The sequence below is a fragment of the Canis lupus genome, chromosome 21 (genome assembly GCF_011100685.1).
Source record: "Canis lupus familiaris isolate Mischka breed German Shepherd chromosome 21, alternate assembly UU_Cfam_GSD_1.0, whole genome shotgun sequence".
Lineage (NCBI taxonomy): Eukaryota > Metazoa > Chordata > Mammalia > Carnivora > Canidae > Canis > Canis lupus.
Genome location: NC_049242.1, coordinates 30,461,756 through 30,487,787, shown reverse-complemented (window position 1 = coordinate 30,487,787; position 26,032 = coordinate 30,461,756). Strand labels below are relative to the sequence as shown.

The window sequence follows — 26,032 nt, the reverse complement described above, 5'->3', positions numbered from 1 at the left end:
TTACTGAAGACAATCCAATGACCAAGCTGCCCAAAAGTCAATTCATCAAATTTTTCAAATTTATCAAACTTGCAGTTTGACACCAAAATCCAATTCGATAAATGACCAATTCACCAAAAATATGTTTCAATAATTTATAAAATTTATAGAAATTATGTTACACGGAAAAATGTAATAGCTTTGTGAATTCTCTCCGTTTTTAAGTTTCAATTCATTTCAGTTTGACTTTGTTTACTTTTAGTTTTACCAAAGTCTTTTCATTAGATCTGTTGTGTACCAAATTTCAACTGAAGTCTATTGAATGTCACTTTTGTGTGGTTCTCATATCAGACACTTAGGATTCAGATACCTAAAACAAATAGAAAATACTCATTTGAGCAAGTTGATAAACCAATCTATGAATTAAGACAGTTAAAAATAGCACTTTCTAACTCATTTTGTGAGGCCAGTATTATTCCTGATTCTAAAACCAAGAAAAGACCTCACAAGAAAAGAAAGAAAAAAAAAACAACACAAACCAATATCCTTTAAGAATTTAGATGCAAAATTCCTCGACAAAATACTAGCAAACTATATCTAACAACATAAGAAAAGAACTATACATTATTACCAAGTGGTGTTTATCCCAGGAACATAAGGTTGGTTGGTCTTTCTAAAAGCAAGTAATGTAATACAACATATCATCTCAATAGAATGAAAAAAAAAAAAACACAAAGTTACCTCAGTAGACACACAAAATGCATTAGACAAAATCTGACATTTTCATCATAAAAACATTCAATAAACTAGGAATAAAGGGAATTTTCTCAACATAATAAAGAACATGTATGAAAAACTCAAAGCTTACATTATACTTAGTATTAAAAGACTGGATGTGGGGTGCCTGGGTGGCCCAGTCAGCTGGGCATCTGACTCTTGGTTTTGGCTCAGGTCAGGATCTCAGGGTTGCGAAATGGAGCCCCAAGTCAGGTTCTGCACTCAGCACGGAGTCTGCTTGGGTTTCTTCCTCTCCCTCTTCATTTGCCCCTCCCATTCATCCTCTCTCAAATAAATACGTCTTTAAAAAAAATAAAATAAGATATTGGATGCTTTGTCTCTAAAAACAGGAACAGGACAAGAATGTCTATTCTTACTACTTCTATTCAACATTGCGTTGTAATTAGGCAAGGAAAAGAAAAAAAGGCATTGTGTCGGAAAGGAAGAAGTAACACTATTTCTATTTGCAGTAACATGATCTAATACAGAAAAATTCTCAAGGAATCCACCCCCCCCAAAAAAATTGAAACTAATAAATACAAATTCAGCAAGGTTATCAAGATACAAGATTGGTATACAAAGATTAATTGTATGCAAAAATCAATTATATTTCTACACACTATCAAGGAAAATCTAAATGAGAAATTAAGAAAACAGGGGCACCTGAGTGGTTGAGCATCTGCCTTTGGCTCAGGTTGTGATCCTAGGATCCTGGGATCAAGTCCCACATCAGGCTCCCTATAGGGACCCTGCTTCTCCTTCTACCTGTCTCTGCCTCTGTCTCAGTGTCTCCCATGAATAAATGGATATGGTCTCATTCATTTGGGGAATATAAAAAATAGTGAAAGGGAATAAAGGGGAAAGGAGAAAAATAAGTGGGAAATATCAGAAAGGGAGACAGAACATGAGAGACTCCTAACTCTGGGAAATGAACTAGGGGTGGTAGAAAGGGAGGTGGGTGGGGGTGACTGGGTGATGGGCACTGAGGAGGGTACTTGATGGGATGAGCACTGGGTGTTATTCTATGTGTTGGCAAATTGAACACCAATAAAAAATAAATTTATATAAAAAAAGAGAAACTATTCCAGCTAACTATAATCTGCTTATAAATAGCAACTATTTCCCAAAGTGTAAAATGTAGTAACTATAGTTAACTGCCTAATAAATGCTTATGGAATCGTTTTTGTAAAAAATAAATAAATAAACAAATAAATAAATAAATAAAAATTAAAAAAAAGAAATTTAGAAAACAATTCTGTTTATAACATTGAAAAGAAAAAAAAATGCTTAGAAATAGATTTAACCAAAGAAGTGTAAGACTTATATATTGAAAACTACAAAACATGGAGAGAAATCTCAACTAAATAAACGTAAAGATATCACATATTCATGGATATAAATATGAAGACTTAATATTGTTAAGATGGAAATACTCCTCAAACTGATTTAAGGAACTCAGAATAGCCAAAATCATCTTGAAAAAGAAGAATAAAGCTGGAGGACTTTACTTCCTGATTTTAAAAATTCTACAATGTAACCAAGTCTGTGTGGTACTGGCATAAGAATATAGTTCAATGGAATAGAACTGAGAGGCCAGAAATAAACCTACATTTAGGGTCAATTTATTTTTTGACAAGGATGGCAAGAAAATTAAATGAGGAAAGATAAGTCTTTTCAACAAACGACGCTAGGACTAGATATTTATGTGTAAAAGAATAAAGTTGGACCCCTATCTCATGCTATATATGAAAACTAACTCAAACAGATTGTAGACCTAAATATAAGAGCTAAAACTAAAAAACTATCAGAAGAAAACATAGCAGGAAATTTGTCCTTGGATTAGACAATGGTTTCTTAGATATGATGCCAAAGGCGTACACATCAAAAGGAAAATTAAACATCATCAAAATGTAAAATTGTCATGATCCAAAGCACACCATTAAGTAAATGAAAAGACAATCTACAGAATGGGAGAAAATCATATATCTGATAAGGAACTTTTACCCAGAATATATCAAGAATTCTCACCAACTCAAAAATAAAAAGACAACCCAATTTTAAAATGGAGAAAATATGTGAACAGATATACCAAAGAAGGTACATAGCCGCTTTCTCGTTTGGAGAAAACCTGGAATCCCACCAGGTTCTCACTGCAAAGATCAGAGAAAATTTCCTCCTGCTTCCAGCAGGAGAGCAGAAAACAACCAATCTGCGTGATGCTCAGAGCTATCTGTCTGTTCTCCTTAGCAAGTCTTGCTCTCCAGGGAAACTATTTTCCTAGAGCCTAACTAACTTGGGTTTACCAAAACCTAACTGATGTGGAGGAAGGGAAATAACCAACTTCAGCTATTTCTAGCCTTCCTGCCCTAAGCCTAAAGTGGGAAGTGGGGAAGAAAAGTTCAGAAGCACTTGTGAAAGTCACAGCCCAAGGACACAACTCACTAAAAAGAATAGTTCTTCTTTCCTCATACCTTATCATCACATCAATAGGGCTCTTCTACAATAACAGGAATCAGAGCTAAAAGAACTGCAAGCCTCAGGCCCTATTTAAGGAGTTTGTAGAGAAACCCAAAGACAACAGGGAAGACAAAAACAAGAATACTAGAGGAAGTTCTAACCTCCAATACCACAGCTGCAGTACACAGTAAATACTGCCTAACTCCTAAGCCAAATAAACATAGGGACGCCTGGGTGGCTCAGCGGTTAAGGGCCTGCCTTCGGCCCAAGGCATGATCCTGGAGACCCTGCATGGAGCCTGCTTCTCTCTCTGCCTCTCTGTGTGTCTCTCATGAATAAATAAATAAAATCTTTTAAAAATAAAATAAAATTTCACACGGAAGACCTATCTACCTCAGTTCCTTCTACATCATGTCCAGTTTCAGCAAAAAATTGCAAGACATGATAAAAGGCAACAAAGTTTGAAAAGACAAAGCAAGCATCAGAACCACACTCAATATGGGACAAATTTTGGAATTATGGAACTGGAAATTTTAAATAAATGGCTTATGTGCTAAGGGTGCTAATGGAAAAAGAGTGCAGCATGCAAGAGATGGATGATGTAAGCAAAAAGAAGGAAACTCTGAGAAAGAATTGAAAGGAAATGCTAGAAATTTAAAACATCATAATGAGGGGCACCTGGGTGGCTCAGCCAGTTAAGCATCTGCCTTTGGCTCAGGTCATGATCTCAGGGTACTGGGATGGAGCCCCAAGCCCCCAGGCTCCCTGCTCAGTGGGGAGCCTGCTGCTCCCTCTCTCTCTCTGCCTCTCTCTGCTTCCTCTCTCTCTGTCCCTCCCCTGATTATTTGCTCTCTCACGCACATTCTCTCTCTCTCTCTCAAGTAAATAAAATCTTTTTTAAAAAATAAAACATCTTGGAGTGCCTGGGTGGCTCAGTGGTTGAACGTCTGCCTTTGGCTCAGGGCGTGATCCCAGGGTCCTGGGATCGAGTCCCATATCAAGCTCCCCATGAGGAGCCTGCTTCTCCCTCTGCCTTTGTCTCTACCTCTCTCTGTGTGTCTCTCATGAATAAAATCTTTAAAAATAAATAAATAAATAAATAAATAAATAAATAAATAAATAAATAAATAAATAAATAAAACATCATAATGGAAATGAAGAATGCCTTTGATGGGCTTATATAGACTAGATAGAGCCAAGGGAAGAATCATTGAGCTTGAATATATGTTTAATACAAACTTCCCAAACTAAAAAGCAATGATAAAAAAGTGTGGGGGTAAAAAGAATAGAATATTCAAAAACCATGGGACCGGGATGCCTGGGTGGCTCAGTGGTTGAGCATCTGCCTTCGGTTCGGGTCGTGATCCTGGGGTCCTAGGATCAAGTCCCGCATCAGGCTCCCTGCAGGGAGCCTGCCTCTCCCTCTGCCTCTTTCTCTGTGTCTCTCATGAATAAATAAATAAAATCTTAAAAAAAAGATGCTGAATCATTAGTCATTAGAGAAGTGCAAATCAAAACCACAATGAGATACCACTTCATGCCCACTAGGATGATTATAATAAAAAAGATGAAGAATAATAAGTGTTGGAGAGGTTGTAGGCAAATTGGAACCCTCATACATTCCTAGTGGAAATGTAAAGTGGTGCAGCTGCTGTAGAAAAGTTTGACAACATTTCCTCAAATACTTCCTCAAAATGTTAACCATTAGTTTACAATATGAGCCATGACAGCAATTCATTCCTAGGTATATACCCAAGGGAACTGAAAAGCTACATACACACCAAAACTTGTATATACATGTTCATACCATTATTCCTAATAGCCAAAAGGTGGAAAAAAATCCAAATGTCTATCAACTGATGAGTGGATAAACAAAAAAATATGATATACCCACACAATGGAATATTATTCAGTCATTAAAAGGAATGAAGTACCGATACATGCTAAAATATAGATGAATGTTGAAAACATGCTTAATGAAAGAAGTCAGACACAAAAGACTACATATTGCATAGTTCCATTTATATGAAATATCCAGAATAGGCAAATCCACAGATACAGGAAAAAAATTATTGGTTGCTTGGGGTTGAGGGGAGGAAAGAATGGGGAGTAACTCCTAGTGAATATGGGGTTTCATTTGGGGCAATGAAAATACTCTAGAATCTATAGTGATAAATATACTCTGTGAATTACTAAATTCACTGTGAATATACTAAACAATTCTGTGAATATGCTAAAAACTACTGTGAATTGTACACTTTCAAAGATGAATTTAATGGCATATAAGTTGTACTGCAATAAAACTACTTAAACATAGGGGCGCCTGAGTGGCTTAGCGGTTGACCATCTGCCCTCAGCTCAGGGCATGATCCTGTGGTCCCATGATCGAGTCCCACACTGGGCTCCCTGCATGGAGCCTGCTTCTCCCTCTGCCTCTGCCTCTGTCTCTGCCTCTGTGTGTGTGTGTGTGTGTGTGTGTGTGATGTATAAATAAACAAAAATCTTTAAAAAAATACTTAACATATGTAATTACTTAACGTAAAAATTACTTAAAAAATCAAAGTAAAAACTATTTAGAGGTAATAACAACTCTATATTCAAGGATAAAGATAAGCAGAGATCTTTCTAAAGCATAGTCTTCCTACTGTGATATGAATGAAACTGGGAGAAATTCTACAAACATTTCTTAGATATCACTATTGCAGCATGAGATTCATTTATCAACGGTCATCATGATATCTTAATATAATTATCTTGAACTAATGAATTTCTAATAGAATTTATGTAATTAATTTTGTCACTTATTATAGTAACTATTAATACCATCTACCAACTAGTATGAAAATACAGTATAGTCCTACTTCAGCCCATATTTGTATATCTACTAAAATTGCAATGAACAAAAAAAAAAGTTTTTAAAAAGGCAAATCATGGAGTTGAAAATATTTTAGAAGATAGAACCCATCCACTATGACTGTTTATAAAATTTTTTACGTTTGAGTCATTGCATAACACTTGCAGAGCAAAATACACAAGAAGTTCTCATTCCCAAAAGTCACAGATTTGAAGTAAGGAAAAAGTTAGAATACACTGAACTTTGGCCAGCCATGCCAAAATGACTTCAGTGAAACAGCTGCAAATAAATTAAAACTAAAACTAAGCTAAACTAAACTTCAAATGAGTCAACTGACACATTGTAGAAATCTTCAAAAGCAATTAAAATCTGCCCAACCATGCAAATTGTTGTAAGCTCTACATATAATTAAAAGAAATAAAATTTTGTTAAATTGACAAAATTGGTAAATTTCAGCAAATTGATCACCGGGAATTGAAATTCAGAGAATTGGCTTTCTTTACTTCCCATTCCAGAGGACAGGAGACCACACGGAATCCCTACACCTGTGTTCTAGATCCCATTCCCTTTCTGTTTCCCCTGGCTCTTGCTCTGTGGAGGGAATCGGGAGTTCCTTTTTCTCTTTCCTAGAGTCTCTATGGGGAACTTAAGTCCTTCAGAGCCTGGAAAATATACTTGGTCTTGGAAGATCCCAACTCAGACCATCCTGGACTCTGGCCAGTTTTTAATACTGCTGCTCAGTTTCTCCAGGGCTGGGCTGTACTGAAAAGCTCAGATGATTGCAGCTTCTCATGAGCATTTGAACAGGGAGCTAAGGCTTGGAGCAGTCTGAAACCAACACTGATGCTACCCCACGCTTCTTCTGGCACTAAAAAGAAACAAATGAATAACAGAGCTAGCAAGAATTGTCAGCCTCCCATTCTGTCATTAAGAATCATCATTCACAAGGCAGGCCTTCTGGGTCATCTTCCCTTTCTCACTGGGTCATCCCCACACTGATCTGTCCTTCCTTGCTACTAGTTAGCTTTTCCTTCCACTGTTTCCCTGCCATTTAACCCTTCCCATGGTGGACCAACATCCCAAGGTTTTCTGTTCTGAGACCTCCATTTCATGATGACAACCTCCTAAATTCTCAGCCCCTGTATATATCTCTGAGCCTCCACTTCCTGTGCAAGAGGCTGGCTTTGTTTAAGCACTTCTTCACTTCTGCACAACCTTCCACATGTCTGGAGAAAAGAGGGAAGGAGTCTCCAGCCTCAGGGCTCTCCTAAGTCCAAATGCAGACAACCACGTCTCCATTCATGCACCAGCCTTTGAGAATCATACCATCTTGTCATACAAGACTACATTCCTCAGTGTTGTCACAAAATGACCTCCCCTCTTCTTCAGCAAGGATTGTATGTAGTGGCTGTGCCTGCATCCTCTACCCTCTCACTAGCATCCTCAACTCCTTTGTCCCTTAGGCCTGTAAGGTCACCAGCCATCAGTCCCCTTCACAGTGCTTCCACTCTTTTAATACTCTCCTGAAGGTCTCTAACATATTGCCTCTCTCATGCCCCAGCTCCCCTCCAGAAAGAATGAGATCTTTTGGTGGTCTCAAATTCCTGCCCTGTCAACCCTCTTCCCCACTGCCATAATTCTGTCACACATGCACATTCTGCATCCTCCCTATCTTCCCTTCCTGTCTCTTCTGTTAAAGACCAATTGCTGCTTGTATTCATGGTTATTTCTTCAGTCCCTCCTCTCTCTTGGGGGCCCGCTCCACCAGCCAATGCCTCGCCATTAGCTCCTCACCTACAGTATCAAACATGGTCCTGGTACTTTCTTCTAAGTAGCTGTCCCTTAGTCCTTCCCTTCCCTCACTCTTCCTCCCAGTCTCCTGTTATCTGCCCCTCTCTCCTGTACTGTACTCACGGAGTGGTGGGTCCCTGATTCTGCTACCACAGTAACATCCTTTCTTAATTGTGGAATAGCAGTTCCCATCATGTCAGGCGTACACTTAACAAATACAGATTGAACATCACCTATGTGCAGGCATAGCATGCATTGCTACAATGGTGAACACACCAGATTGACTATTTGGTGGAGTCTTTAGACATTTAATCAAGTATTCAAACACCAGAAACTTGCAACTGTGATAACCACTGCCAAGGAGGAGTACCAAGCACCATGGGAATTCATCATATGGACTGATCTAGTCAGGGAAGAGGTCTGTGACTAAGTGATGCTTCAGCTGAGATCTGAAAGTTAAATGAGAGGTCACTTAACCAAGGAAAGAACCAAAGCATGCCCTGGGCAAATGGACAAGTTTGTGCCAAAGAATTTTAAACAATCAGTCTAAATGGGAACTGCAATACTCTTAAGTGTTCTTGCCTCTGCTCCCAATATTGATCTAGATGGGCATGTGAGTCAGCCCAGGCCATCTCAAGTCTTTTTTCAGGATTTCTGAAAATTTTTGTGTGTTTAAGAAGGCCTACCTATTTTTTGGACTAATCATACATATAACACTAATTTTAAAATTGGTTTAAGGGGATTCTTGGGTGGCTCAATGGTTTAGCACCTGCCTTCAGCTAGGGCATGATCCTGGGGTCCCGGGATCAAGTTCCACATCAGGCTTGCTGCATGGAGCCTGCTTCTCCCTCTGCCTGTGTCCCTGCCTCTCTCTCTCTCTCTCTTTCTGTCTCTCATGAATAAAAAAATAAAATCTTTTTTTTAAAATTGGTTTAAAACATCAGGAAGTAAAAGGAATCTTCCAAACATAGTAATTACTACATATTGTAACATATATCAGACATTCCCCTCCTCCAGGAGGTGGAGCTTAATTTCCTCCTCCCTGACTACGGGACTTAAAAATTCACTTTCAGGGGCGCCTGGGTGGCACAGTTGGTTAAGTGTCCAACTTTTGTTTTCGGCTCAAGTCATGATCTCAGGGTCATGGCTGAGCCCCACATCCAGCTCCTGCATCAAGCCCCACGTGGGGTTGCAAACTCAGCATGGAATCTGCTAAAAATTCTCTTTCCCTCTCCTTCTGCCCCTCCCCACCCCCGGCTTGCACTCATGCTCCCTCTCTCTTTCTCTCTGAAATAAATTAATTAATCGTTTTTAAAAAAGAAAAAGAGGGGCACCTGGGTGACTCAGTGGTTGAGCATCTGCTTTTGGCTCTGGTCATACTCCTGGGGGTCCTGGGATTGAGTCCCGCATCAGGCTCACTGCAGGGAGACTGCTTCTCCCTCTGCCTATGTCTCTGTCTCTCTCTCTGTGTCTCTCATGAATAAATAAAACTTTAAAAAAATGTAAAAAAGAAAAATAAACTCACTTTCAAGGAACAGAATATGGAAAGAGAAAAAAAAAGTAGAAAGACCTGGGCAGACACAATCTTAGCCCAGTGATCAAAGTTAACATCACCTGTAATAATTCATGTTGTTATGTACTCCCTAATATAATGGAATGAGCAGGGGGCATTTCACCTCCATGGTACCCTTTTCCAGTTTAATCACAAGGAAAGCATAAGAGAAACCCAAACTGAGGGATGTTCTTCAAAATGCCTGGTCAGTACTCTTCAAAACTGTCAAAGTCATGAAAACAAAACAAAACAAAACAAAAACAAAGACAGAGAAACTGTCTTTGACCAGAGTAAACTAAACATGAAGATTAAATGTAATGTGGTATCCTGAATTGAATCTTGGGATAGAAGAACATTTGTGAAAAAAAACTGGCAAAATCAGAATAAAATCTGGAGTTCAGTGAAAAGTGATGTACCAATGCTAACCTCTTATTTTTGACAAATGTATCATAATTATATAGGATGTTATCACTAGAGGAAACTGGATGAAGGGTATATGGGAACTCTCAATATTATCTTTGCAACTTTTCTATAAATCTAAAATCAGGGACGTCTGGGTGGCTTAGTGGTTGACCGTGTTCCTTTGGCTCAGGGCGTGATTCTGGAGTCCTGGGATCAGGTCCCACATCAGGCTTCCGGCATGGAGCCTGCTTCTCCCTCTGCCTCTGTCTCTGCCTCTCTTTCTGTGTCTCTCATGAATGAATAAATAGAATCTTAAAAAAAATAAATCTTACTCCAAAATTTTAAAAAAATTAAATCAGTAGGCAAAAATGAAGCAAAATAAAATAAAATGGAAAACAGAAACTAGAGACACAGAGAAACTCTTGATGGTATTTGAGTTCCCAATTCCATTTGTCAGTCGTCTCCCAGGTTTGGCATCCTGGGCCAAAAAAAATCTACCCTTCTTTCCTCAGTGAATTCAACTGGGTTTCTTTCACACGCCATTACGTTTTTGCTCTCCCAGTATCTTTACAGTTTTACGTCCACTCTCTCCTCCTCTCTCTGTGGCCTGGTTTCTTCCTCCTCTTCTCCCTGTCTTTCTTTCCTCTTAGCAAATTTCATTTATACAATACAGTATCATCAACTATAGTCACCAAGTTGTACATTAGATCCTCAGACCTTATTCATCTTCTAACTGAAAGTTTGCACCCTTTGACCAATCTCTCCTCATTTCTCCCTACCCCCACCCCCCACCCCGGTAACCATCATCCTACAAGTTTCTATGAGCTTTTTTTTTTTTTTTTTTTTTTTTAAAGATTCCACAGTGTGGTATTTGTCTTTCTCTGTCAGGCCTATTTCTCTTAGAATTATGCCCTCCAGTTTCAACTATATTGTCATTAATGGCAGGATTCCCTTCATTTTTAAAGCTAAATAACATTTTTATTATCTACCTATACCACATTTTCTATTTCCATTCATCTGTTGACGGACACTTAGATTGTTTCTGTGTCTTTGCTTTTGTCAATATTGCTGCAGTGAACATGGGGTGCAGACATTTCTTTGAAATAATAATTTCATTTCCTTCAGAAGTGGAATTGCTGGATAATGTGACAGTTGTATTTTTTATTTCTTGAGGAACCTCCATATGTTTTCCATAGTGGCCATACTAGTTTACATTCCCACCAACAGCACACAGGATTCGTTGTTTCTCCACATCCTCACCAGCATTTGTTATCTCTTTTTTCTTTTGTTTTTTGATAATACACATCCTAACAGGTGTGAGGTGATATTTCACTGTGATTTTGATTTGTGTTTCTCTGATGATTAGTGACGTTGAGCATCTTTTGATTCTGGAGTCCTGGGATCCAGACGTCCTGGGACGTTGAGCATGACCTCGTGGTCATTTGTATGTCTTCTTTGGAAAAATATCTATTAAGATCCTTTGCCTATTTTTTTTTTTAAAGATTTATTTATTTATGATAGACATGGAGAGAGAGAGAGGCAGAGAGAGAAGCAGGCTCCACGCACTGGGAGCCCGACGTGGGATTCGATCCCGGGTCTCCAGGATCGCGCCCTGGGCCAAAGGCAGGCGCCAAACCGCTGCGCCACCCAGGGATCCCTTTTGCCTATTTTTAAATTAGGTTATAGGTTTTTTGCTTTTAAGTTGTATGAGCTTCTTGTATGTTTTGGATATCAACCCATTACCAGATAAGTGTTTTGCAAATATTTTTTCCCATTCCATAGGCTGCCTTTTCATTTTGTTGATATTCCCCCCTTGCTGTTTGTTTTTGCTTTTGTTGCCTGGGCTTTTGGTGTCAAATCCAGAAGATCATTGCTGAGACCAAGGTCAAGGAGCTTACTCTCTATGTTGAAGTTCTAGGAATTTATGGTTTTCAGGTCTTTCATTCAAGTCCTTAGCTCATTTTGAGTTGATTCCTGTGTAGAGTGTAAGATAGTGGTCCAGTTTCATTCTCTTGCATGTGGACATCCAGTTTCCCCACTACCATTTATTAAAGATACTATCATTCCTTTGTATATATATTCTTGGCACCTTTGTTGAAAATTAATTGACAATATATGCATGGGCTCTTTATTCTGTCCACTGATCTATCTGTCTGTTTTCATGTCAATACCTTACTGTTTTTATTGCTAAGCTTTGTAGTATAGTTTGATATCAGGAAGTGTTGTGCCTCCATATTTGTTCTACACCTCTTCTCTTTTGATCACTGAGATCATCAGCTATGTCCTAATTCCAAAAATCTAGTGGAAACCTGTCATACCACATCTTATTGTGGTATTTTTACTCTGCTGACAATTCTTGTTCTTATAATTACTTCCTTCCGGGGATCCCTGGGTGGCTCAGCAGTTTAGCGCCTGCCTTTGGCCCAGGGCACGATCCTGGAGTCCCGGGATCGAGTCCCACGTCAGGCTCCGGGCATGGAGCCTGCTTCTCCCTCCTCTTGTGTCTCTGCCTCTCTCTCTCTATGTCTATCATAAATAAACAAATCTTTAAAAAAATAATAATTACTTCCTTCCTTGACTTATATGATAATACATTAGACAATGTTCTCTTGGTTCAATCCTTACCTTGTCAGTTGCTTCTTCCCAATCTCTCTTGTGAATCTTCTTCTGTCACTCACCCCTTGACAGACCCGCTTCTCACTACATATTCTCCATAGGTAACCACATCCATTCTCATGGCTCCACACAACATCCTTCCTTAGTCTGGTGGCTCTGAAATATTTATCCTCAGCTCAACAGTCTTTTCTCAGTTCCAAATTTTATATTCAGCCACCTACTAGACATCTTCATTTGGCTATTTCACATCTATCTTAAACACATCATTTCTAAAACCAAATTCATTATCTTATCTCTCTCCTCACAAACCTGCTCTTCCTTTGTTTCCCCAACTGTATGAATAACATCACTACTATATGACCCAAGAACATGGAAAGCATCTTAGAATCCTCCTATGTCACTACTCCTTCTAGTCAGTCCGTAATCTCTCTCACATCTTACTCCTCTTTTCTAATCCTATTACCACTTAGGTAAGATTCTCTCATTACAGTGTAAGCTGGGCAATTGAAACTAACTTCTATTTGGTCTCCTTTGATCCTCAATATTACCCTTAATGATGTTGATGTCACATAACCTGACCATTTCATTTTCTGTATGAAATAAAGCTTTCCATGGCTTCTCAGAGCCTGGACTCTTTGTACAATGTATCATACCCTCCATGATTTGGCCCCATTTACTTTTCCTGGTTTCTCCTTTCACACTAGCCCATATGCCCTATACTCCAGCTAACTCAATCTACTCAGGACCACCACCACTACCACCTATATACCAACCTCCATGACCAAAACTATTTTCTTTCATGTTGTTGTGATTTTTGAATGTGGTGCTGCTGTTTATTCTTCCTGTAAGTCTTTTCTCCAGCCTCTTCGTGTGCTATGCTTCTTCTCATCCTACAAGATCCAGTTCCAATGTCATCTCTGTGACACCATTGGCTGACATCCCAACCCTGGGCTGGATGAAGAATCCCCTCTATGTCCATAATCCCATACTTTCCTCTGTCATTATACTCCCCAGTGCCAATTTGCAGATCTGTCTTCACAGCTTACTTTTTAGTCATATCTTAACTATGTATCTGAAGTATAAAACTGGCATATAGTGGGCATTTGCATATGTCTTCAGTAGATAAAGGAAGCAAGAAAATACATTTAGGTTCTCCCATTTGAAAAACTCTAGCCTCCTAAAATACCTGTCTACCCTCCCCCTGCTATGGCTCTTTCTCCTTATCTATAGTTAAGTCTCTTTAAAGAGCAGCCTGAAAAAAAAAAGAAAAAAAAAAAAAAAAAGAGCAGCCTGCACTCTAAGTCTTCAGTCCTTCAGCCCTTGCTCATTCTTTTACTGAGTGCTGACTAGTTTCCATCCCTACTACTCCACCTACTCCATTGTCCCCAAAGTCACCAGCAGCCTACCTCTGGCCAAGTCCAGTAGATACTTTCCAGTCCTTACTCCTCTGGCCTCCTCTGTGTCAATCAACCTTTATGACCACTCCTTGCTTTGTGATTTCTTTCTTGGTTTTTCCCTTGGCTTCAGTGGTTCCACTTGCCTACCTTTCTTCCTCTTCCTTTTTGGCCACTCCTCACTTTTCTTTAAAGGCTGTTCCTCCTCTTTCCAACCATAAAGTGTTGGAGCTTCTCAGGATCTGTCCTAAACACCTCTCCCTTCCCAATGTACATGCTGCCCCTGAGCAATCATATGCACTCCCTTACATTCTCTTACCATTTGTCACATTTACCATATAAGGCAACCCAAACCTAAAGTGATACCTCATTTTCCCAATGAGAAAATCCAAAAAGTTTTTGACTAACCTGAAAACTTATACCTTCAGGGATAGGTTTGAAATAGTCAAAAGTCTGTTTCTATTAATATACTACACATATATTCATATATTTAAATTCATTATCATATAAAATAAATATTGATTTATAAATTTGCTTTATTCCATTCTCATAATTCAGTAAACAATTTTATGCATACTCTTAACATGCATCAGTGTCTTTTAATCTTAATATGCGTCTCCAAAACAGTGTCACTTTTAGCCATCTTACCTATTTTCCCAGAATGGATAACCTTCTCTCCAGTCCAAGTGAAGAGTTTGGGATAGGACACAGCACAATTTGAATCCACATATGATTCAGTCACCGGAAACTTTATCCCAAGTCACAAGGGCCATTTGGTTTTTGGCCTGCATCCTGCAAGAGTATGCTCATGACCTCAAAAAATCACTTAATGTATTATTGCCTTTTAAAAATAATTTTATTTTATTCTTTTAATGATTTTATTTAGGAACTTGAGATAGAGAAAGCCAGAGAAGAGACAGGACAAGTGAGCGGGCAGAGGGTGAGGGAGCAGCAGGCTCCCCATCACTAAGCAGGGAGCCTAATGCGGGGCTCAGTCCCAAGACCCTGGGATCATGACCTGAGCAGAAGGTAAATGCTTAACCAACTGAGTCACCCCTTAAAATGGTGTTATACTAAAGGATAACATTCATACAGCATAACATTCATACAGACATAAGTGTTTGACTCAATAAATTGTCATAAAGCGAAACACTCATATAACATCACTAGGGTCAGGAAATAGAACACTTCCAGCACCCTAGAAGCCCCTCCCAAGTACACTGTATTACTTTTTAAAGCAATCTCTAAAAAGCATATTTAGAGACATCCAGCACATGCAGTTATGAGGTCATACTACCAGGAATAGTTACCAAAGCTGTATTAAATTTCTTTGACAATGGATTCTGTGGCAAGTAACCTACACAAGCATCCAAGATAGCATTGTTGAGGACACTTCAGATTAATCCATCTTGCCCAAAAAGTAAAGATAGCACTTACTGAGCACTACCTATGTGCTGGGTACATAGTACTTTATATATATATTAAATAATTTAATCCTTTAACCCCACTTTATAGATGAGAAAACTGAGGCAGAGACAAGAAATTTTTCAAAAGCCACAAAGCTTGTAAATGGCAGAGTCTGGACCCCAAACCAGGCAGTCTGGCTCCAGAGTCCACAAGCTTAGTCACCATACCATACTGCCCTATCCAGTGGTTTGTTGTTCAAAATAAATGAGAGCAAACCCTGTAATATGAGAAACTTTGTAAGGACTCAAATATAAGGTTACTCCCTCTTTCCTGAGGGAAGATTTTGGAAAAACAAAAAAGCAAAACCTCACCCTATATTCAAGCTTATACGGTATTTGCAGATGACTCCCAAATATTTATGCCCATCCCAGACCACTTTTCTAAGCTACAAACCTACCTACCCAACAGGCACTTCAAAGTCAGCAGCCCAAGTCAAAAGTCATCATCTTTCTACATAACCTCCCTGCAAGCTACTCCTGCTCCTTTTGTCTAGTGCAGTGAAAGTTACTACCATCCACCCACCTACCCAAGTCGGAAACCTGGATGTTTCCAAGGACTCCAGCCTCTTTCACTCCTTGCTTTCAAAAATCACACCCCCTTCTGCTTTAATTGAACCTTTGTCTTCTTTTCCCAGTAGTTCCTGATTTCCTGATTTCTTCGTACATTTATACACCTCTCAAATTCAGAATACCTTTGGACTCAGGACCTACTTACAGTCGTAAGGGAGGACAGAAGGGGGGGGAGGGCCAAAACCTTTCCAGTTCCTGGAAACTCCCCAGCTCTGATTGCAGGTCTTCCCATTTTCTCTCCCGAGTTGACCCGCAAGCCCCTTCCCCATTCCCTGCCCAGCTTCCATCTCCTTTCTCCTTGTCTGGGGACTATACCCGGAGTTAGACCACCAGCCGCAAACTCTTCAATACCTGCCTTCCACTCTCTAGCCTCAAACTCAGGATCAAAGAAGGATGAGAGGGAAAGAGAGCTAAGGCACGAAGACGGGGACAGGGATAGAGCATGAGATCAACAGAAGTAACTAGGAGGGGATGGAAAGATTAAGATGGAAGGAGAGGATGGGGAAAGAAGAGGCTAGAGAAAAGACGGATGACAGAGGGAATGGGGAGAAGGTGGGAGGAAAGGGAGAAAGGAAAGGAGATGAGAAGGGCAGAAGGGGACAGGGAGGCGGGGAAGGAAGCCGGTGGAAGAGAAGGGATGAGGAAGGAGATGGAGAATTTGATAGACAGGAGGCTGGGGGGGGGGGGGGGACCGACGGCAGGGGATGGGAATGGGGGGTGGAGAAAGGGGTGAGAAGAAGAGGATGGGGGGGAAAGGGAGAAGAGACGGAGAGAAGAGGGGGGGAGGGAGGAGGGCTGAGCAAGACAGAGCAGGACGGTGAGGGAGAAGAGCGGACGACGGGGGAGTAGGGGCTGGGAAGGAAAATGGAAGGAGGGGACTACGGAGAGGATGTCGAGATCGGGATGGGAGGAGGGGGCCGGGCGAAGTGACCCGGACAAGGCTCGAGAACCGGGACGCGAGGACCGCGCGGCGCTGGGGCCGGATCCGGAGCGGCGGACCCGGGCCGGGAAGTCGAGGGGCGGAGGGAGGCCAGGCGGGCGCTGGGGCGGGCGCGGCGCGGGGCGCGGAGCGCGGAGCGCGGGTGGGGGCGGGGGCGGGGGCTCCGCGGGCGGGGGGCGGGGGGCGGGGGCTCGGGTTACCGCGCGGAGGGCGGGGGAGGGGAGGGGAGGGGGCGCGGGGCCGCGGCGGCGAATCTCGCATCCTCCGCGGGGCGGCTGTGGAGGAGGCGGCGCCCCGGCGGCGGCGGCGGCGGCGGCGGCGGGGAAGGACGGACCGACGGCCCGGGGCGCACGGACCGACGGCCGGCTGCCCGGAGCGGATCGCGGGCCCGGAGGCGGCGGCGGCGGCGGACGATGCGCGGCCCCAGGCCCCGCGCGGGCGGGCGCTGCCCGGGGGGCTGACCGCGGCCGGACGGCGCCCCAGGACCGGGCGAGGGAGCCTGCGCCGCGCGGAGGTCAGTGCCCGCGCCCGCCCGGCCCGTCCGGCCGCGCCCGCCCGGCCCGTGGCCTCTCCGGGGCGGCGGCGGCGGCGCTGGAGCCGGGGGCTTTGTTCTGAGCCGGAGACAATGGGGGAGGGGGGGCCTGGGCCTGCGGGACGAGGCGAGCGTGAACGTGAGCGTGGGGGCAGGGCTGGGGGTCTTTGTGTGCGTGTGTCATCGGGTCGGGTGCCTGGCGGCGCGCAAGTGTGAAGGGGGTGTGGGTGCGGGGTGCGGCAGGGTGCGCGTGTGTGCCACCCGGGTGGGAGTCGCTGCGTGTCGCCGCGAGGTCGTGTGTCCGTGGTGTCTGCCTGGTTGTGTGTGTATGTGCGTGTCATTCCGAGGGTGTGTGGGTCAGGATGAGTGTGTGTCATGGTGAGCACGTCCCAGTCGGGGTGTGTGTGTGTGTGTGTGTGTTGCCTGCCTCTGTGGGAGCCATGTGTCAGAATGTGGAGGATGGGTGTGTGACAGAGATGAAGTGAGACAGAGACAAAGAAACTAAGGAGGAGAAGTAAAGAGAAACAGAGGAGATACAGGCAAAGCCTGAAGTGGAGGTGGGTCACCCAGGCTGGTGCTCTGAGTTTGTGTCCACCACGCGTAGATCACAATCTTGTTCAGGGGACAGAGGGAGGTCACCACAGGCCTGGTCCCACGTGGAGGGGGTGGGGACAGAGAGCTCTAGAAGCACAATGAACTCAGTGTGGCGTGGGTTGGGACAGCAGCCATGGGGTCATAGGCCAGAAAAATATTGTTACTTATGTCAACTCCTCAAATACTCACAGGGGACACAGTCATAGCCCCACTCAACACACAAGGGACACAGTCCTAGGCAACACACATCCACAAGAGATGCCTTCACACACCCCCAGGAAGCACTGTCAGAGCTAACAACATACACCTACAGATGATGCTTTCAGGAAAACACACGCTCACGGCAGAATTGGTGCAGCCAACATATTCCCACAGGATCACTGTCGGGAGACACTATTACTGCCAGCACCTCCCTGGAGACACTGGCACAGCAATGCACATCCAGTGGATACACCCTCCCAGCCAACCCATCACCTAGATTATACTTCACCAAAGCTGCCTGTATAGAGCAGGTGCCCCAGAGACCTGACGCTAACAGGAGGCTATGCTGCAATCACCCTTACCACACACACACTCGCTTGTACAACCCTTAGGAGATACACTCTCAGGTGACATGAATGCACCAGAAGCGAGCTGCAATTCCTGGACAAGTTCCCATTAACTTATGATGCTCACACCATTAGTCCTTCGCATCCACAGACTTCCCAGGTTTAACCTCTTAGTCCCCGAAAACTGGAGACCTGATCAGTCTTCCCCTCACCCTATAAGCTGCCATGATTCTAAATGTCCTAATATCTCAGCCTCACCATTTCTTGAGCTCCTTAACTCTTGTTATCTTCTTCCCTCCCAGACCACTCTGTAGAACTGGTCCATCTTTAAAATTGTAAACTCCTCCATTCCACTCTCTGCCCATAGCTTCCTATGTCCTTCCAGCTCTCAGATAGATGCCCTCACTCATACTTATACTTACCCTTCAGCCTCATAACGGCCTCTTGCACTTGACGTCTTTGCTTTCTCCTGATCTGCCCCTTTCTGGCTTTGCGCTTTCCTTCCAGTTTACATACCCAGGAATATCCCTTCAGACGCTCCTTGGCCATTCTGTCCCATTGTCCTTGAGCCCATCCATCCCATAAAGTCTCATCCCAAATTCTCAACCACACCAGGTGATACTAATATAAATTCCACCCTCAACTGGCTCTCCATAAATAAATAGGTGACAAATTTTCTGTTTTCTTCGTACCCCTTAACCTCACATCCCTCACTCTATTGTTTACAGCAGACTAATTAGTCCACTGGTTCATTCATTCAGCAAACCCATATTAAGTACTTCCCCTGTGCCAGGCAGTGTGGGTGCTGGCATTACAAGGGTGAATGCTCTTTGCCCTTATGGAGCTTACAGGCTATCAAGTGAGTGCTGTAACATGGCAGCACACAGCAAGGAAAACTAAGCCAATGTAGGAGGGACAGAAGAGGCTTTCTGGAAGTGACATTTAAGTTTAAGCTTAAACTTGATGGATAAGTAGGGAGTCAGCCAAGCAGAGGAGAGGTAGAGATGAGGTGGATTGGGTAGGGAATATTCCAAGCCATGGGAGCAAGCATGGAAAAGTCACTTGTAACAAGTATTGTATGTCTGAGAGGTAAAGCAACCCAGTGAGCCTGGCACTAGTAGCATGATGTGAGGAGAGGTGAGAAAGTCCAAGAGAAGTAGATAGAGAGTTAGATCATGCAGTTCTTGTCGGTCATAGAAAAAGACTGTCTGACCCCAAAATAATGGAAAGTCGCCCAATCATTTGATACGATCCGATTTGGTTCAGAACTACCAGTCTGACCCTGCGGAGACTGAAGGGCAGGATCTGAAAAGGAGGATGGTTGGCTGTTGCAGGAAGCCAGGAAGGGAGAATGCTAACCTGAACTGGATTGGTGGCAGCAGAGAAGAAGTAGGTGGTTTCAAGAGTTGTGTAGGCAGCGGAGTCAGCAGGGCTCGGTGGCAGAAGGGGTATGGAGGTTAAAGGAGAGGGAGGCAATAAGAATAGACAATCTGGTCTCACTCACTGAGAAAAGTGAGGCCATCCAGTTTGAATTCCCTCAGCTTCCTGCCTTCTCCCTCAAATTTTATCTGCATTCTCCTCAATCTTTTCTCCTTCTCTCCTATAATTACAAAGAGGTGTCTCTTCTATATAAAACTACTTCATCCATCCCCTCCTGCCTCCATGTTGACCTCACTCAACTAATTATGCTATGTCTTATCCATGTCTCCAGTTTCTCCCTTTATATCTGTTCTTCCTGTGAGCACACACAGAGCCTCCAGTCTCCCTTGCCTTCCTTGACTTGGTAATCCCCTATGTGCTAAGTGCTCATTGGGGATTACCAACCACTTGGTGTGGTTGAGAATTTGTGTTGAGACTTTGTGGGATGGGTGGGCTCAAGGAAAATGGGACAAAGACTGGCTAAGGAGTGTCTGAAAAGTGATCTCTCACTCTGCTTCATTGTGAAAGGGTCTTCTGCATGGAGCTGTACTCACTTCCCCTTTACTCCTGTCCTCCCAGGATAATGGCTCTCCTAAGAGCAAGTGACGTCTCACCTGCCAAATCTAGAGGTTCTTTTCACAAGTCCTCAACTGCTTGACCCCTTGGCATGGTCTGACATAGTTGACCATTCTTTTCTCTTTGAGCCATTCTTGTTTTATAGCTCCTTAGCCACCGTTTTATTCTATCCACATTTAGTGAGCTCTCAAGTGCCAATGACACTGCTAGGTGATGGGGATACTATGAGAGAAGACACTACTCCTACCTTCAGGAAGTTTGAACCTTGGTGGAAAAGACAGGCAGATAAACAGATAATTACAGTAGGATGAATTATCCTCCATGTATCTCCATGGAGGATATGTATCTCTCTCCCAGAGCTCCTCCTCACTGTTCCTTCTCATTCTGCTTTGAAGGCTCCTTTGGGGAGCCCCTATATGTACCGTTCCTTACAGTTCTGGCTTGGATCTTCTCATTATCTCACTGTCTACACTCCTCTAGATGATCCATCTCATTAATTCCCAAAGCTATAATTATCACCTATATAGGTTGATGACTCCCAAATATCTACCTCTTCCAGACCTCTCTTCTGACTTCCAGACCTCTATATCTGCTTCCTACCTGATCTTTGCTATATAGCTCACAAGCCCCTAAATGTCCAAATCTGAACTCACTCCTTCCTCCCCCAAATTACCATCTCTACTCATTATCAAGCTACAAATCCAGAAATTAACTGCAGCCAATCCCTTCTCCACATGTCTTTTTTCCCAACCCAGAAAGTCACTGGAACCTGCCAGTCTTACCGCCTTTCCAGCTCTCTCTGGCATCCCATTCCCTTTGCTCCATGGCCTAGCTACTGAACCCACCTCACCATCTTTCCACATAATCTACTGCAAGAGCTTCCTAAATTGTCTCCCTAGGCTTCTATTCTTCCCTCTTCCAATCTGTTCTTTTCATTGTAGCAAGAGGGCTCTCTCTCAAGTGCGAGTCCAGCCATGTATTCCCTGCTCAGTATTCTGCAGTGTCTTTCCATTGTCTTGGGTGAACTCTCTACTTTAGTGAGGCTTATGAGATCCCTCATGATCTGGCTCCCCCCAGACTCCCCAGCCTCATCTTCATTTCCCTCCCTTCCTCACATTGCAAGTTCTAGCCATACTGAATTCTTTGTAGTTCCTCAGAGATACTGGATTCTTCCATGCTTCTGGCCCTTAGCACATTCTGCTCTCTGACCCAAAAGCCCTTCTCTTCCCTCTTCCTCTGGCTAGCCCCTTCCCATCCTCAGATCTAGTCCCAAACCCTGCCTTTCCTGACTCCAGCATGCAGACTTGGGATCCTCTTGTCTCCCTGTTATCATTGCCTCTTCCCTGTTCTGTCTCTCTGACTGGGCTGGGGCCTCTTGATGGCAGAGTTGTGTATTATATTCCTGATGTCCCCAGGGGCCCTCCACATTCACATTCGTGGCAATAAACAAATAAATGAATAACTGAGGCCTCTCACTGCACATGCCTCACCCTCATTCACTCTTTAGAACACTGACATCTGGTCTCAGCAGCCTACATAGTCGAGACATTTCCACACATACCCACTTATCCCACTGGAGACATTGCCACTCCCCTCTCCCACAAACTATCCTTCCTCACCCTATGCCCTCCTCTCTGCCTTTCACCTGGGCTTCTCTTTTCCTGGCTCTTCTTCCTCTCCCTCTCTGTACTTTATTTCTTTTATTCAGTTGGCAAATTATTCAAGGAGCACCAGAAATTCGCAGATCCAAATATTTTGGGCTAGGTGCCTACTGAGGTTCCCAGAGGGAGAGGAAAATGAGGAAGCTGTGACCTGCTGTTAGATCACAAGGCACTATAGTGCCCACCTTCCGCTCTGCTCCACCAGGCCCCCTTCCTTGCATGGTGCCATAGGCTGCTTCTCCCTCCAACACTCCTCACACACACCCACGCTGGGCCCTCCCAAATCATAACACCCTTGGCCCTGCCCCTCCCCATATCAGGTTCCCAGACACTTGTGCCCACTTCCTCTTCCCTATCCAGCCTATCAGTGGTAACAGAAGCAAGACTGGACTCTCTGATGCCCTGGGACCTGCAAACAAAAGCCCTTCCCAGAGGTTTATGCTGTTGGATCCCATCTTCTTCCTGGTTTCCCGCTGCCTTCCTTTCCTTGGGCTCTAGGGTCCATGTCTCCTGGGTAACCCTCTGACTCTAGGCATTTCAACTACTGACATTTGGGAGGGGTTACTACTCAGTTCCTGTGTCCTCTTGTGAGAGGGCACCTCCTCCCATCAGTCAATCTGGAACCCCCAAGCTTGAGTCAGGATGCCCCTCTGTGTTCGCTTGGCACACTAGAATGTCCTTGTTTATGTTTCTCTCTCTAAGCTGCTCATAGAAGGAGCTGTTTTCTCTCAGAGCCTAGATAGCACCACTCATTTGGTTGGTGAGGAAGGAGGAGGGGAAGGAGGAAAGGAGAAGGATAGAGGCTACCCCTCTGATCTACCCCTCTACATCATTTGCCACCTAGGTGACCTTAGCTTCTCTGAGCTCCCCTTTTCTTGGGTGAAAATGGAGGCAACATTAAGAGAGCTGTTTGAGAATTTAGAAAGAAAACTACTGTTAAGTGTTCAACTGTTAACTTAGTTAATTTTACTCCCGACATCTCCATCCCTCTACTGTGTTCTCCTGCCCCTCAGCCTCCCACTTCTCTAAACTTGTGCTTCCCTCTTGATTTCTCTGGGTTGCTGCTATTTCCTCACTTCCTCTGCTTACTCCAGCCTCACCAGCCTCCTCTGCAGCCCAGACTCTGATTGTCAGGGTCAGACCTTCGGAATAGGCCCTTGCTGCCCGTCACTAACATCCCTTGCTCCCTCATCCTTCTGTGCCCTTCCCTGCCTTACTTGTGAACACCACAAAAGCAAGGAGTCCAATCTGTCCAAGTCACTGCTTTATCTCTACTGCTTAGTTTGATGCTTAGCCCCTCTTCAATAGATACTTGTTGAATCAATCAATTAATGAATCATTTCACATGCATGCCCTGAGCTTGCCTCTCCCCATTTTCTCTTTGTCTCCTAGAGACCTTCAAGCATCCTCTGGTCCTCCTCCTGTCTCACCACCTGGCTCCATGCCCACCTGACCTTCCATGCCCACTGCCAGAGTTCCTCTCCTATGGCAGAATTCTTCCTGTTGTGCTTCATCAGAGCATTCGGAGCCTTCCAGCAGGAAGCAATCCAGGGTAACCAAGCACTAGCTTTGGAGCCGTGTCCCACATCTCTCTGCTACCCGCTGAGCCTCAGTTTCCTCATCTGTGAAATAACACTTACCTGATGGTTTTTCTGTGTGACTGGCATACAGCAGTAGCAGCTGATATTTACTGAGCCCTCACTCTGTGCCAGATGAGTGCTGAGGTTTTGGTAGCATTCTTTCATTTAACTCTCCTGTCAAGCATATAAAGTGGGCATTTTAATCCCCACATTACAGAGGAGGAAACTAAGAAAGGCTGAACAACTCACCCAGGGCGACACTGTCAGTGGCAGAGTCAGAATTTGTGCTGAAGTTCGCCTCACAGCAGAGCCCATCTTCTTAATCATGCCTGTGCACTTACAAAGCAGGAACTGTGTGCCAGACACTGTTCTAACTGCAAACACAGTGTGGTGAGTATTCTTATTGCCCTTATTTTATAAATGAAGAACTAGAAGCACTGAGAAATTTGAGTGGTTTGCCAAAGGTGACACAGCTAGAAAGTGTGAAGCTGGGCAAAAAAAATTTGGTTGGCCCCTGAGTCCACATCTTCACCACTATCCTGTCCTGCCCTACTGTGATATATTGGCTCCCTATTGTAGAAGTGTGGTGTGTATTGATGAATCAATCTATGCTGACGTCTGGTCTATGGTGAGTTGTTTAGTTGATTTATTCTCTATCATTCCCCACTGCAGGAGGCTTGCACCCTTCGGACTCTCCTGAAACTATTCTCCCCAAATCTCCAGTGAACTCCTTACTGTTAAAATCAATGGCCACTTTTCAGCCCTCATCCTATATGAAGTCTCAGCAGCCCTGGACACTATCGATCCCTCCCTTTTAATATTGTTGAAATATTCCCTCCATTAGCTTCTGTGATACTGCCTCCCTTTTTCTCCTCCAAGAAGAAGAAAAGTCTTCTCAGTCTGCCCCCTAATGTGACTCCTCCTTAGGGTCCTGCCCCAGACTCTTCTTTCTCTGTACATCCTAGCTGATGGGTCTCTATACCCATGCTTTTCATCACCCCTGGATTTGTCCAAATCCCTATCTCCAACCCAGACCTTTCTCCTAAGCTGCAGACCTGCAAATCCACCTGTGCCTGGGACATCACCATGTAGGGTTCCCGATAGGCACCTGAGAAGTGGCTTCTCTCCTCTGTGGTATCCTAATGGCACCACTGTAGTAACCAGGCCATAACCCTGGAAGTCAGTCTGGGCCCTTCGATTCCCTCACCTTTCCCCGAAGCATTAGTGGCCAAGTCTTGTCAGTCTCACCTCTTTTATCTGTGTCTTCTTGGTCCCACTGGTACTGACCTAGGCTGTCACAGACACCTCATACCTGGTTTCCCTCCTCCCATGGGTTCTCTTCCTCAGGTCTCCATTGTCTTACTAGGATTCCCTCCCTCCAGCTCCCCTGTCATTTCTCCCTTTCTCCATCTCTCCCTTCTCCCTGCATCCCAGGCAGCATGGAGTGCATAGCTTTCAGATCAAACTGGAATTGTGTTAACCCGGGAAAGTTGTTTCATGCAAAGCCTGTTTCCTCAGTGGAAGGCAGGACACCTTCCTTACAGGGTTGATATGATTAAATGAGATACTGTCTGTGAACTCCCTGGCATAGAGCCCAGCACACCATAAAAATTCAAGAAAGAGACTTTCCCTCCACTCAGATCTGTCCCCAGCCTCTCCCTGAAGTGGCTCCTAGGAAGTGAAGGACACAGCCCTCCCATGCTATGTTATCTCAGGGATACCCTGAAAGCCAGTTTGTGTACTTTCTCCTCCCTCCTCCTCCCTTCCTGCTTCACCCTCCTCTCCTCTCTGCCCCCCAGCACAGCTCTGCCTCCCACCTCTGTCTACCTCCCCACACCTCTCCAGGTTAGCTCTGCCTGACTCTGACTTAGCTCCCATCTCCGTAGTAACTGGATCATTCTCTCCTTTGCCCTTTGCCACACGTGCTCTCTCCTTTGTCACACTAGCGCACTCTCCTGCAGTCTTGCCCCCCCCACCAGCATTCTCAGTCTCGTCCTCTCCCCTTTATGCCTGGCCCTCCCTTTGCTTACCAAGGCTACCCTCCTCTTCTGCCATTTCTGCACCAATCTGCCTTTCTAGTACCACCCCCCCCCCCCACCCTGTTGTCTTTCTGGTCCCTGCCCCTCCCTGGCCCTAGGACAGGAAGTTGAGGGTGGAGGCTTGGGCGGTGCCAGCTCCCCTAGCCTGCTTCCCTTCTGTACCTCCGCCACTCCTCTGCTTCCTCCTGGAGCACCCCCTTCCCTTATGGCCCCCCTACCACTCCCCCCAACCCACCTCTCTTTCCTCTCCCATGTTCCCCCTGCTCCCGGGTCCTGTAGACACAG

The 26,032-nt window shown here is 44.2% G+C and overlaps 1 protein-coding gene and 1 long non-coding RNA gene across 3 annotated transcripts in view; one reads left to right on the top strand and one right to left on the bottom strand.

Annotated features, from left to right (window-relative positions):
• Nucleotides 1-1,007: 1,007 nt before the first annotated feature.
• Nucleotides 1,008-25,787, bottom strand: LOC111091544. The gene is made up of 6 exons (XR_005375708.1): nucleotides 25,739-25,787; nucleotides 23,958-24,082; nucleotides 23,769-23,882; nucleotides 14,471-14,614; nucleotides 12,438-12,584; nucleotides 1,008-1,057 (listed from the first exon to the last, which is right to left on the bottom strand). It is a non-coding gene; the product is annotated as an uncharacterized LOC111091544 (long non-coding RNA).
• DCHS1 (dachsous cadherin-related 1) overlaps nucleotides 17,240-26,032 on the top strand; it is a 34,909-nt gene continuing 26,116 nt past the window's right edge. Inside the window, exon 1 of one of the 2 annotated variants that reach the window (XM_038568905.1) lies at nucleotides 17,240-17,312. The gene's annotated coding sequence lies outside the window, so the exon portion shown is untranslated. Of the gene's footprint in view, nucleotides 17,313-23,890; nucleotides 24,099-26,032 lie in introns of those variants that run through there. The other variant, XM_038568906.1, reaches the window with a different exon arrangement.